The sequence below is a fragment of the Cricetulus griseus genome, chromosome 4 (genome assembly GCF_003668045.3).
Source record: "Cricetulus griseus strain 17A/GY chromosome 4, alternate assembly CriGri-PICRH-1.0, whole genome shotgun sequence".
Taxonomy (NCBI): Eukaryota; Metazoa; Chordata; class Mammalia; order Rodentia; family Cricetidae; genus Cricetulus; species Cricetulus griseus.
Genome location: NC_048597.1, coordinates 116,246,530 through 116,259,038, shown reverse-complemented (window position 1 = coordinate 116,259,038; position 12,509 = coordinate 116,246,530). Strand labels below are relative to the sequence as shown.

General features: G+C 48.2%; 1 long non-coding RNA gene across 1 annotated transcript; it reads right to left on the bottom strand.

Moving 5' to 3' along the window:
* Nucleotides 1-8,175: 8,175 nt before the first annotated feature.
* LOC113831401 lies at nt 8,176-12,464 on the bottom strand. The gene is made up of 2 exons (XR_003485376.2): nt 11,723-12,464; nt 8,176-8,306 (listed from the first exon to the last, which is right to left on the bottom strand). It is a non-coding gene; the product is annotated as an uncharacterized LOC113831401 (long non-coding RNA).
* Nucleotides 12,465-12,509: the final 45 nt, after the last annotated feature.

Genomic DNA, 12,509 nt, shown 5'->3' with positions numbered 1-12,509 from the left:
AGTATAAAGCTGGGCTTTGGTGGTGCACGCCTTTAATCCCAGCACTTGGGAGGCGGATCTCTGTGAGTTCGAGGCCAGCCTGGTCTCCAGAGTGAGTGCCAGGATAGGCTCCAAAGCTACACAGAGAAACCCTGTCTCGAAAAGCCAAAAAAAAAAAAAAAAAAAAAGAACAAAATGGCAAAAGTATAGATATGAAAATGTCATAACAAAACACATTACTTTGTGGGCTAACTTTAAAAACTTAATAAGAGGTTGACAAGATGGCTCAAGGGGCAAAAGGACTTGCAGTGAAACTTGATGACCTGAGTTTGAGCCCCAGGACCCACAAAGTAGGAAAGAACCTACAGGTTTTCCTTTCTCACTCTCTCTCTGCCCCCCAAACCCGAGTGTAATAAAAACAAAACCAAAAATTGATAAGAATAAACCAGAAAAAAAGTTCCTATATGTTTGAAATAACCAAGAGCAGACTAGCTATCGACCCTGTTAAACTATGGTTTGTAAAAGTTCCCGCTCTCCTCTAGCAGCCCAGCACTCCTCTTTTGGGACGCTTAACCCTGTCAAGTCCAAAGTTCAAGATTATTTCAAAGTTCTGTAAAGTTTAAACTTCAGCGCCCCTCACCTGACTGGCTGCTTCTCTGGCCCTAGTTAATGAATACCACCACTTTACACCATTTTCTGTTGGTGTGTGTGTGTGTGTGTGTGTGTTCGGGCATGCACCCATGTGCGCACATGTTTGCATGCATAGCCCAAAGTTCATCACAGCTGTCTTCTATTGCTCTTCACCTTGTTTTTTGGAGACAGAGTTTCTCTCTAAGCCTAGAGCTCTCATTTTTGGCTGGACTGGCTGAACAGAGAGTCCTGGGGATGATCAGTTTGTGCCCTCCTTCCCCATCCTGCTAGGGTCACAGGCATGTGCCACCCTGGCATTTACATCTGGTACAAGGCCTCAGAACCCAGGTCCTCCTGGCCTCATGCCTGCATGATAAGAGAGAACCCCATGCCTGGGGAGACGGTTCTCCACTGAACTGTCTCCCCAGCACTCCTCATCCCCTTTCTCCTTCGCAGAAGGCCTCACCTATTCCAGCAGAGCCTAGAAATCAATATGTAACTGAAGATGACATTTAACTTCTGTTCACCTGGTTTCTGTGGTGTTGGGGATAGAGCCAGGGCTTTGTGCACACTAGGCAAACACTCCACCAATGGAGCTACATCCTCAGCCCTGAGCAGTTCTGTGAGTCCCAAGCGTGAGGACACTTGAAGTAACCTGAAATTAAACCTCTCTCTCTCTCTCTCTCTCTCTCTCTCTCTCTCTCTCTCTCTCTCGCTCCTTTTTTTTTTTTTCCAAGACAGGGTTTCTCGGGCTGTCCTGGAACTTGCCTCTGCCTCCCAAGTGCTGGGATTAAAAGTGTGTACCACCACCACCTGGATCCTACTCCCTTTTCTGTATGTGCCTATGGTTCACATATGCAGGCAAAACACTCATAGATATAAACATAAAAAATAAAATAAAAAGCACTTGGCTCTCTCCTTCCACCCGAGGGTCCAGCTCAGGTCGTCAGGCTTGGTGGTAAGCCATCTCAGTGGCTTTTTTTGTTTGACACAAGATCTCGTGTAGCCCTGCCCCGCTGGCCTCAAATGCCTAATTCACCTGCTTCAACCTCCCAGGTGCTAGAATTATAAGCTACATGCTACCAGCAAAATGCACACATCTATCAGGAAAGAAAAAAAAAAAAGTAGGAAGTGGAAGCATCAGTATCAAGGAGTCTTGTGGCTCCTAGGAGGTCAAATGCCTTGCACAGTGCTGAGTCCTATTGCTGGCACAACCAACAACAAAAAACAAAACAAAAACCCCACCAAAATAATACAAAACAAAAACACAAAAGCATCTCAGAGAGATCCATGAGGAACATTTACAACAAATATTGTTTTTCTAGATAGTATAATATATATGCCATTGTGAATCACTTAGACCTTTACAGGGGCTGGAGAGATGGCTCAGTTGTTACAAGCTCTTCCTGCTTTTGGCAAGGACCAGAGGTTGGTTCCCTGCACCCCTATGCTGCACGGCTCACAGCTGCCTATGACTCTAGCTCCAGGAATTTCCGTGGCCTCTTCTAGCCTCTTCAAGAACCAGCACACACATGGAAATAGACACATATAACACAAAAATAAATTTTTAATTAAAAATGTTGAGCAGTGCTAGTGCATGCCTTTAGTCCCATCACTTGGGAGACGGAGTTAGGCAGATCTCAGTGAGTTCAAGGCCAGCCTGGTCTACAGAATGAATTCCGGGACAGCTAGAAATGTTATACAGAGAAACACTGTCATGAAAAACCAAAATAATAATAATAATAATAATAATAATAATAATAATAATAATAATACTTTGTGGGACTAGAGAAATGGCAGAGTGGTTAAGAGCACTGGCTGCTCTTCCACAGAACCCAGATTCAAGTCTCAGCACCCATATGGCAGCTCACAACTGTAAGAACAATACACCTGGATGACCCTGACCCCGCCCCCTAACAACGGGGCACTCACCTGCCATGCATTGCAACCTGTGAGGACTCTTGCGCAGGTGCAAAACCCCAGTGCACATAGGCAACCTCCCCTTTAAAAGGTCCTGCCGCCCATCTCTCTCCCCTTCTTTTTGGCTTCTCTTGGGTTGGCTGACTACCCATCCCCCTCTCCCCCCCTTCTGGTAAATAAACTCCACGTGGGTTGTTCATCTGTTGTTCCTTTCTTTATATCAGCAGCTGCAGCTTAAACAAAAGAACATTTTGGCGCCCAACAACAACCATCTGTAACTCCAGTTCCAGGGGATCTGGTGCCCTCTTCTGGTGTCCTTGGGCACTGCACACACATGGTGCATAGGTGTTCATGTCGTCAAAACACCCATACACACAAAACAAAAATAAATACATCTTCCTGAGGCAGAGGCAAGTGGATCTCTGTGAGTTCGAGACCAGCCTGGTCTATAAGAGCGAGTGCCAGGACAGCCTCCAAAGCCAGAGAGAAACCCTGTCTCAAAAAACCAAAAATAAATAAATAAATAAATGATAAATAAATAAATACATCTTTTAAAAATTGCAATGGGTGGTGATTTTCCAACTTATAGAAACTTCAAGAAGCATGTGACATAGCCCCATCCTTGTTGCCCACAGCAAACCTTCTGGAACACAACATATAGAAAGTTGTCACAGAAACCTCTAAAATTGGAAAAGACTTTTAAACCAGTATTGAAAAAGCCTCTAGGGGAAGAAGGAGCGGAGAAACAGGGTGATATAACACCCAGGCCTTCTTGAGACAGAGATCTCTGAGTTCGAGGCCAGCCAGCTTCACAGAGCAAGTTCTAGGAGAGCCGGAGCTACACAGAGAAACAGTGTCTCGAAAGAAAGAAAGAAAGAAAGAAAGAAAGAAAGAAAGAGAAAAAGGAAGGGAGAGAGAGGAAGAAAGAAAGAGAAAGAAAAAGAAAGAAAGAAAGCTGAGAGACTGAGTGGCTGGTGCTGTGGGCTTTAGTTGCTGATGAGTGTCATGAATTGGCAAGGTGGCTTAGAGGTGGGAGAGGCATCAACAGACCTAAATGACTTAGACTGTTGTGTGAATCGGCCCACAAGGTGCTAAAACAAGTAACAGATCAAAAGAAAATACACCAAACAGGAAACCTCTGTCACTAGGAGGCAAACACGGGTAGGTTTCTACTGAACCAGAATCTGTAGGGGTCAAATTGACAGAAGAGCAAATGTGGCCCTGGTAAGCCTTGGGGAGGCCTTAGGACCTGACTAGCAGTTTACCATAGGTGTGGAAAAAATACAGAAAACAGGTACAGTTGATTTCTACTGTATCCCCAGTTGTGGGGGGTACAGGAAGTGAGGGGCGTTGAGGAGGGGGGGATGTCCCCAGCCACTTCCCTAGTGGAGTGTGACCAGAAGCAACTGCAGGTGAGGACGCACTGTAACTGAAAACCTCATGTAAAAATGTGGATTTATTGGTCTTCTCCTAATTTAAAAAAGAAAAAAAAAAGCTTTGGGCTTGGGTAGACGCTGGAAGCAGGTGTGCCTGGTTCCCAGTGACCTCTGGAGTATAAGAGGCAATCAGGTGTCAGATATAGAAAACAACGCAGGTTAAAGGGATTAGGCTTGAACTAGGAGTGTGCAGTTCTCCTGTACGTGCTATGTACATTGTTTCGGGGTAGGGGATTCAGATTGTTTGTCCACATGGGGGCCGCTTCGGCAGCCAGGTGTGATCTATGCAGAAACACAAGCTATGGCTGCAATACATGTATCCTTAAGAAATACAGCTTTAGCCTAAGGGAACAAATACTGGTCAATCTAATTATCTCTAGTTGGCCCCTCTAAGCTTATCAGAGGCCCCATGAGATCACCCCCGGTAAGAAAAATGTTGTAGAATTCAAACAGAAGTGCCATTACAAAGAACTAAATAAGTTAGTACCCCCAACCTATGCTGTACCTAAGGCCTTTTTGATAAGGAAAAAATGACTAAAGACTTAATAAAATCTTATCATGCTGTATTAGGCCTTGCCAATCATTTCCTTTTTAAAAATATTTTCTGAGGCAGGGTCTTACTATGTAGCCCTGACTGGCCTGGAGCTCACGATGTAGACAGATCGCTTCCCTCTGCCTGCTGTTGCATAGCTCTGACCATCCTGGAACTTTCTCCGTAGATCAGGCTGACCTGGAACTCAGAGATCCACCTGCCTCTGCATCCCCAGTGCTGGGATTAAAGGCGTGTGTCATCACAGCCCAGTTTAGTATATTCTTTTGTTCAAAGAAAGATTATGAGGCTGGAGAGATGGCTCGGTGGTTAAGACTACTTATTACTCTTGCAGAGGACCCAGGTTTGATTCCCAGTCCCCACGTGGTGGCTCACTGCCATCTGTGACTACAGTGCCAGGGCTTCCAACACCCTCATCCAGCCACCATAAGCATGTATATGTATGTACCATGTGCGTGCCTGTTTCCTGTAGCAGCCACTGGTTCCCCTGGAATTAGAGTTACAGATGGTTGTGAGCTACTATGTAGGTGCTGGGGCCCAAACCCATGTCCTCTGCAAGGGCAGCAGGCTCTCTTAACCACTGAGCTATCTCTTCAGCTCATAGTAACTTCTTAGTTTCTAACTTCTATGATCACTTTGCCCTTGCTCAGAACAGACACAACAGATTTTCAGGCGTCACCAAGGTTATCTAATAATCCTACTTTTCACTATGGGAAATTGTTGTTAATATATCCCATTATATATGAATAACATAATGCTAACCCTTAAGTGTTTTACTGGCTTAGAGATCCATTTGAGAGATTTGTGAGCACACTTAAAGGATTGGAACTGGAAAAATGGCTCAGTAATTAAGAATACTCACTGGCTGATCTTCCAGAGGACCTGGGTTCAATTCCTAGTACCCACACAACAGCTCACAACTTTCCACATGGTGGCTTACACCTTTCTATAACTTCAGTTCCAGGAGATGCAATACCCCCACACAGACATACATGTATGTAAAACGCCAATGCACATAAAATAAAAATAAATAAATCATAGAAAATGAAAAGATGGGGAATCAGCCCACAAAGGATACTAGTGCCAGGTGCAGCTGTGGTTGAAACCCCAGCACCCCATAAGCCAGCCTGAGACACTTGAGACTGTCTCAAAGACAACACAAAAGACTGAAGCCAGGAGTGGTGGCCCAAGTCTTTAATCCCAGCAATCGGAGTCTGAGGCAGGAGCGTTGTTGAGAGTTCAAGGCCAGCCTAGCTAAAGAGTAAAACTCTGTCTTGATAAACAAACAAAACATCAGGCTCTGATAACCCCAGCACTTGGGAGGCAGAGGCAGGAAGGATCAAGTTCCAGATCACCCTGGAGTATATACTGAGTTCAAAGTCAGTCTGTGCTCCATGAGACCCTGTGACATAACATGAAATAAATACAAAAAGTAAGAGAGGGCTTGAAGACAGCTTAGTGGATAAAGCATGAGGACCCACGTTCAAATCCCCAGAACCCACACAGAAAGCCAGATTGCTAGCACACATCTGTAATCACTGCTTCTAGCACTCGACTGGGAGATGAGAGATGGAGAAAGAAAACATCCTGGAACCCTGTGGGCTAACTACCCTGGTGTGTGTGTAGGTGAATGAGAAGAGACCCTCAGCCTTTCCTCACTGACAGGAGTCCCCCCCAAGTTGAGGGTGCCCTCCTTTTGCTGTGGCAACACCTTTCTTTTTATTTCTCTTTTTGAGACAGGCACTCAGGTTGGCTGGCTCCAACTCCTGTGTATGTGAGGATGACCTTGAACTCTGGCTCCTCCTGCCTGTCCTTCACAGCTGGGATTATGGGCATACACCACCACACTTAGGGCCACATTCCCAGCCTTAAGCTAATACTTTCCCCTCACTATTAAAAGAGGCTGGTTAGCCTGGCAGTCGAGCTGCATGCCTTCAATCCCAGCGCTCCGGAGGCAGAAGCAGGAGGATCTCTGGTCTACAGAGTGAGTTCCAGGACTCACACAGAGTAGTCTTGAAAAAAGCCCAAAAAATAAAAGGGGTTGGGTATGGGCAGTTTACCCCTTGCTACTGCAGGGGAGCCTCTCTACCTGGTCTTCAACAATGTCAAGAAAAGGAAGGGACCTGGAATGCTGTTGGGATATCAGGGAATAGAGAGAATCAAATCAGTTGGAACTTAGTAGAGAAGAAAAAAAGGGGTAGGATAGAGCTTGGGGGGGGGAGGCATAGAGTAGAAGAGGAGGGAAGCTGGGGGGGGGCAGAGTTTAAGGTGGGGGAGTGAAAAGGTGAAGCAATGGGAGGGAGGAGAGTTAGTGGAAGGTTCATTGGCCCCGTAGGGGGAAGTCTTTTGTTTCCACTCTTCCCTTGGCAGCCTGACAGGATATGAGGCCAAGCCCCCCAACCTCCCATGCCAATAACTCCAGCCCCAACCATTAGACTGCTCTTCCCCTTACCATTGTGTTCCTGATGGGGAAGGGGGTGGGGGAGGCAGGCAGGAGACTAGCTCTAGTTGGGACTATGAAAACTATCAGTGTTTAGGGCCCAGGTTACCAGAGTTCTAGACGGACCCAAAGAACCAGAGCTGCCTGGGTCAGCTGGGCAGGGAAAGCTGTGTTGGGGAGGAGCAGGAAGCCAGGCCCCGGGTGGCGCCACCACAGAGGGTAGCCAGGTCGGGCCAGGGGGAGGTAGGCTGGGTCCCAGAGATGACGCAGGGCTTCAGGCCCCTACTATTCACCCCTGGGAGTCAAACAGCGCACCTGAACCCCAAGATTGCGCCCACCCCCTCCATTTCCTAAGGTTGACATCACCCCCACCAAGGCAGCTTGCAAATTCAGGTGTCCCGGCCCTCTTAGTCCAGTTCCCTTGATGCTGTCCCTCCTCCCTAGGACCCAGAAGGATCCCTGGAGGAACCCTGGAATGTCATCTCTCCCGGACTTTTTTTTGCTCCATCAGCTGTCCTGCAGGAAGGGCGCCCTGCTCAGCTTCGCCTCCCTTCCCGAGTCTTTTGTTTGCTGAGTTTTCAGGAAACTGGAAGGGTGGTGGCCAAGGGCTCATCTGCCCTAGGGACCCGCACATGGTCGGGGGCGGGAAGTCACCAGACTCCAGGGAGCTCACGGTGGGAGGGAGGATGGGGCATCGCCAGGAAATTCGGAGCTCCCTGATTGACTGGACTTCCTGATCGGCAAAGGGAAGAACAGATTGTGTGTGTGTTTGGGAAGCAGAGGCTGGGCTGACACCGAGGCCACTTAATAAATTGGCAAGGTGTTGACACAAAGGTTTTGGAAAAACCGTTACGGAATGCCACAAGTTCATCCTCCTGCCTCGGATCCTGGGGCTCTCAACAAGTGGGGAGGTCTCAGGCAGATCAGATCATGCTATCTCTGGGGTTCAGGTGGGCCCCTCCTTCTCTATTCTCTTTTAAAAACCGGGAGGAGGTCCAGCGCGTACACCCAGAATTCCCGCCTTCCCAGCCCTCAACCGCAGAGACGACGCCGGTGTGGACGCTCTGGTGCGTCAGCGTCCTCTCGTTGATTGCCCTCTTTCTGAAGCCACCCTGGGCGTCGCCATGTTCCCTTCCCTGTGGGCGGGGTCTTGCAGTCACGTGAGGAGTAAGACCTCGGCGTCGATTTACACTTTACTGTGGACTAGGGGAGTCAGAGGGTTTTTGCAGCTAAAGGAATGGGGTTTATTTATTTGAGCCAGGTCTGGCACATAGCCCAGGCTGTCCTTGAACTTGACCGAGGTCCACCCGCTTCTGCCCTGTCCAGTTTGAGGCTGGTGCATGTCTTAATTCTGAAAGGGAAAGAGAGAGACTAAGTAACTAGATTAACCCTGTGTTGTAGCATTGAACAAAGCATATCTCTCTCTCTCTCTCTCTCTCTCTCTCTCTCTCTCTCTCTCTCTCTCTCTCTCTCAGTTCTTTTAGATGTATTTATTTACTCTATGTGTTTGAGTGTTTTGCCTGCATGCATGGTGCCCCTTTAAAGAGGTCAGGAAAAGGCCTCAGGTCCCCTGGAACTAGAGTTACAAATGGTTGTGAGCCACCATGTGGGTGCTGGGAACCGAACCTGGGTCCTCAGCAAGTGCTCTTAATTGCTGAGCTATCTCTCCAGTCTCGGACAAAGCATTTCTTAACCTGTCAGCATGTGAATTGGAGCAGAATTTGGCCCAAAGGTTAAGGCAGCAAAGCTGACAGAAATCTGCTGAGACAGGATCTTCATCGTCAACTTGATAGGATCTAGAAGTCACCAAAAAAAACAAACCTCTGGTAGGTTTGTGAGGGCTTTGGTGGGGAGACACATCCTCACTGTAGCCTGATCTCATACCTGGCTGGGGACTAAGTGTAAAGAAGTGAGCCGAGCACCAGCCAGCGTTCACTACACTCTGCTTCCTGACTGGATGGCAAGTGACCCAGCGCCTCTTCGCTCCAGCTGCGAGCCAAAATAAGCTCTTCCTTCTCAGGTTGCCCTTGTTACAGTGATGTGAAAAGAAACTGAATACAGAGACCAAGACTTCCCATCCAGTTCCAGCCACCCTTGGGACTTTTACTAGCCCGAGAGCAGCGTCTTCATTTGTCCCAAAAGCAGCCCTTAACATCCCCTGCAAAGCCTCCTCCTCCACAGCTGTTATCATAGCCCGCAGAAGTGTTATCTCCAGCAAAGCTACTGGGACTCTCATCAGATTGCCCATTTGTGGGCTTCCACCAGCGGCTCTGATTGTTAAATCAGTTAAAGTGAAGCTAAGCCAGATGTGGTGGTGCAGGCCTTTAATCCTAGCAGCCAGGGGGCCAAGCAGGTAGATGTCTAAGAGTTCATGGACAGCCTCATCTACATAGTGAGTTCCAGGCCAGCCAAAGGCTACATGGTGAAACCCTATCTTAAAAAAACAAAACAAAACCCTTTCAAATGAATGGTGGGATTACAGGCATGTGGCACTGTGCTACTATAGTTTATTTACGTTTTCCTCCTTCCAGGGAGAGAGGTTTACTAGGAAAGGGTGGTGAATCTTCCCTGATAGGCTGTCTGACGCTGGAGTTGGTTCTGGGTGGCTTACTGAAGACATTTCATGGAGTAAGGTTTCCTGTGGTAATAGTTGGACATACAGTCTGAAGTAGGATAGAGGACCAAGCCGAGGGTACAACTTAGTGCTATTATCCATGTAGTAATTACACCTCTGAGATTGAGTGCAGGCAAGGGGGTCAGGAGTTCAAGACCAGCCTGGGCTACATGGAACCAAGTCCCCCAAACAAACAAAACCACACTTAAAACACAAACAAGCCGGGTGTTGGTGGCACACGCCTTTAATCCCAGCACTCGGGAGGCAGAGGCAGGCGGATCTCTGTGAGTTCGAGGCCAGCCTGGTCTCAGAGCGAGTGCCAGGATAGGCTCCAAAGCTACACAGAGAAACCCTGACTCAAACACACACACACACACACACACACACACACACACACAAGAGCATCTGGGTGTGGTGTCTTGCACACGCCTTTCACCCCAACACATGGGAAGCAGAGGTGGGCAGACTTCTGGATTCAAGGCTGCTCTGGTCTACAAAGCAAGTTCCAGGACAGCCAGCACTCTACAGAGAAACAAAACAAAACCCCAAAACCATAACCAAGAAAGAATAAGGCAGGCATGGTGGTGAAATGCCTGTAATTCCAGCACTTGGGAAGTGGAGGCAGGAAGGTCAGGAATTCAAGGTCATCCTCAGCTATATAGCCTGGGTCATTTAAGAGCCTGTCTCAAACAACGATACAAACGTGTGTGTGTGTGTGTGTGTGTGTGTGTGTGTGTGTGTGTAGAGCACGGTTTTTATTGGAGTACATGTGCAGAGTGGAGGGAACCACATCCCAGCTTTTAGAAATTTCACAAAATCTCCAAAAATTGTGACTGAAACATGGATAACAGAGATGACTCTGGAGATGCCAAATTTCTCCCTGGTAGAGCCACACCAGGTGTTCAAGTTTGTGTCCACATCTGCTCTCATGCGTGTGGGGAGCCAGACGTCAATGTTAGTGTCTCCTCAGTTACTTTGGGTCTCTCACTGAACCTGGACCTTGCCAATGCAGCTAAGCTGAGCTGTCTGCTTCCCCAGCACCTGGCTTTGCTACATGGGTTCTGAGGATCGGAACTCAGGCCCTCATGCTTGCATGTCAAGCACTTTTGGCAGGTGTAAGCCCCAGCCTCTCCTATGGGAGTGTCAGACTCTAACTGTGTTCATTTCTGGAGGTCCAAATAACAGGGTGACCATAAAGCATTACATGAAAGTTCACAATGTGGGGACTGGAGAGACGGCTCAACGGTTAAGAGCACTGGCTGCTCTTCCAGAGGACCGGGGTTCAATTCCCAGAACCTACATGGCAGCTCATAAATGCCCATAATTCCAGATTCAGGGGACCCAACAACTTCACAGAGACATACATACAGGCAAAACATGAATGCACATGAAATACAATTAAATAAATCATTAAAAAAAAGTTCAGAATGTGTTAGTAAAGGTCTGTGAGGGACTGGTGAGATGGCTCAGCAATAGGTAAAGGGACTTATTGCCAACCCTGTTCAATCCCTGGGACCCGCAGTGGAAGGAGTGAACTCATTCAAGTTGTCCTCTGATTCGCATACCTGGTGGATGATCCTTACCCACAAGTAAATAAATAAATAAATAAATAGATGTAATTTAAAAGATTTGTTGGGAGTGTATTGTGTGGAGAGACAGCTCAGTGGCTAAGAGCACTGGCTGCTCTTGTAGAGGACCCAGATTTGGTTTCCAGCATCTACATAATGGCTCACAAACACCCATAACTCCAGTGCCAGGGGATCTATGCCCTCTTCTAACTACAGTGGGCACCAGTCACAAACATGGTGCACATACATGAAGACAAAACACTCACAACATTTAAAAAAATCTAAAAAAAATGTTTTAAACCAGTCTTCAGTTCCCTAATCTAGAAAAACCATAATAGTGGCAGCATCCGTTCACACAGCGGTTATACGTATCTAATACAATTCTCAGTGTGTGTGTGTGAAATCACTAAACATGTATGCTTTGGACTAAAGAGTCAGTGTGTTAAGGCTGTGCATGCGATCCAGTGGTAGAGCACTGGCTGTGCCTGAGGTGTTGTGTTTAATCTGGGGGTGGAGGGTGGGGGACGACGACGACGACGACAGTGCTCTTTTAGGAAACTATTAGCATCAGGCTGTGTTACTTACCTGTAATCCCAACACAGAGGAGGTGGAGGCAGGAGGATCAGAAGCACAAAGTCCTCCTTAACTACTCAGCGAATTGAGAGGGCTAGGCCGGCCTACATGAGGACCCCCTGCCCCTCACACACAAAAGGAGTATCCATGATTAGGTCGTCTCTCAACTGCGCTTTTGGGAGGGATGTTGGCGTTAAGTCCCGTTTTATAGATGAGGAAACGCCGTTGGTGAGACCTGTAAGGGTTGGGAAAGGCTCACAGTTTTACGATCTTCGCCGACAGGCACAAAAGCAGGAAGGGTTGCCTACAAATCCACCCGGACCTGCGCCTGGATGGGGGCTCAGGGCTCCCTCCGGTGGCCGAAAAGAAGAGCGCAGCCCGCGGGCTGAAACTGGGCGAGGAGGGTCTTCTCTGGGCTAGAGAGGGACGAGGTTGGTATCCCGAAGACATTCTCGGTCTCTGGAGAGACTGGATAGTACGACTTCTGAAGGCGCCGCCCGACGTCGCCTGCAGTTCCCGATCACACACCTGAGTCAGGTGCCGCGGTCCCGCCCACTACAGGCCACTTTTCCGCAGTCGCCACACGCCCCTTTCAGGTACTGCTGGGGGCTCCTCGAAGCTCGGGGAAGAGTCACATCCGCACCTTGGCATCTATTAGCATCGTGGTAACAGGGGTTCTGGGGATCGCGACCCACTGTCTTGCGGATGACACCCGGGACGCACGTGGAGCAGTTTGGTTGGCACAGGCAGCTAGGGAGTGTGTGGGCGGGGCTTGCGCATGGACCACGCCTTTGGGCGG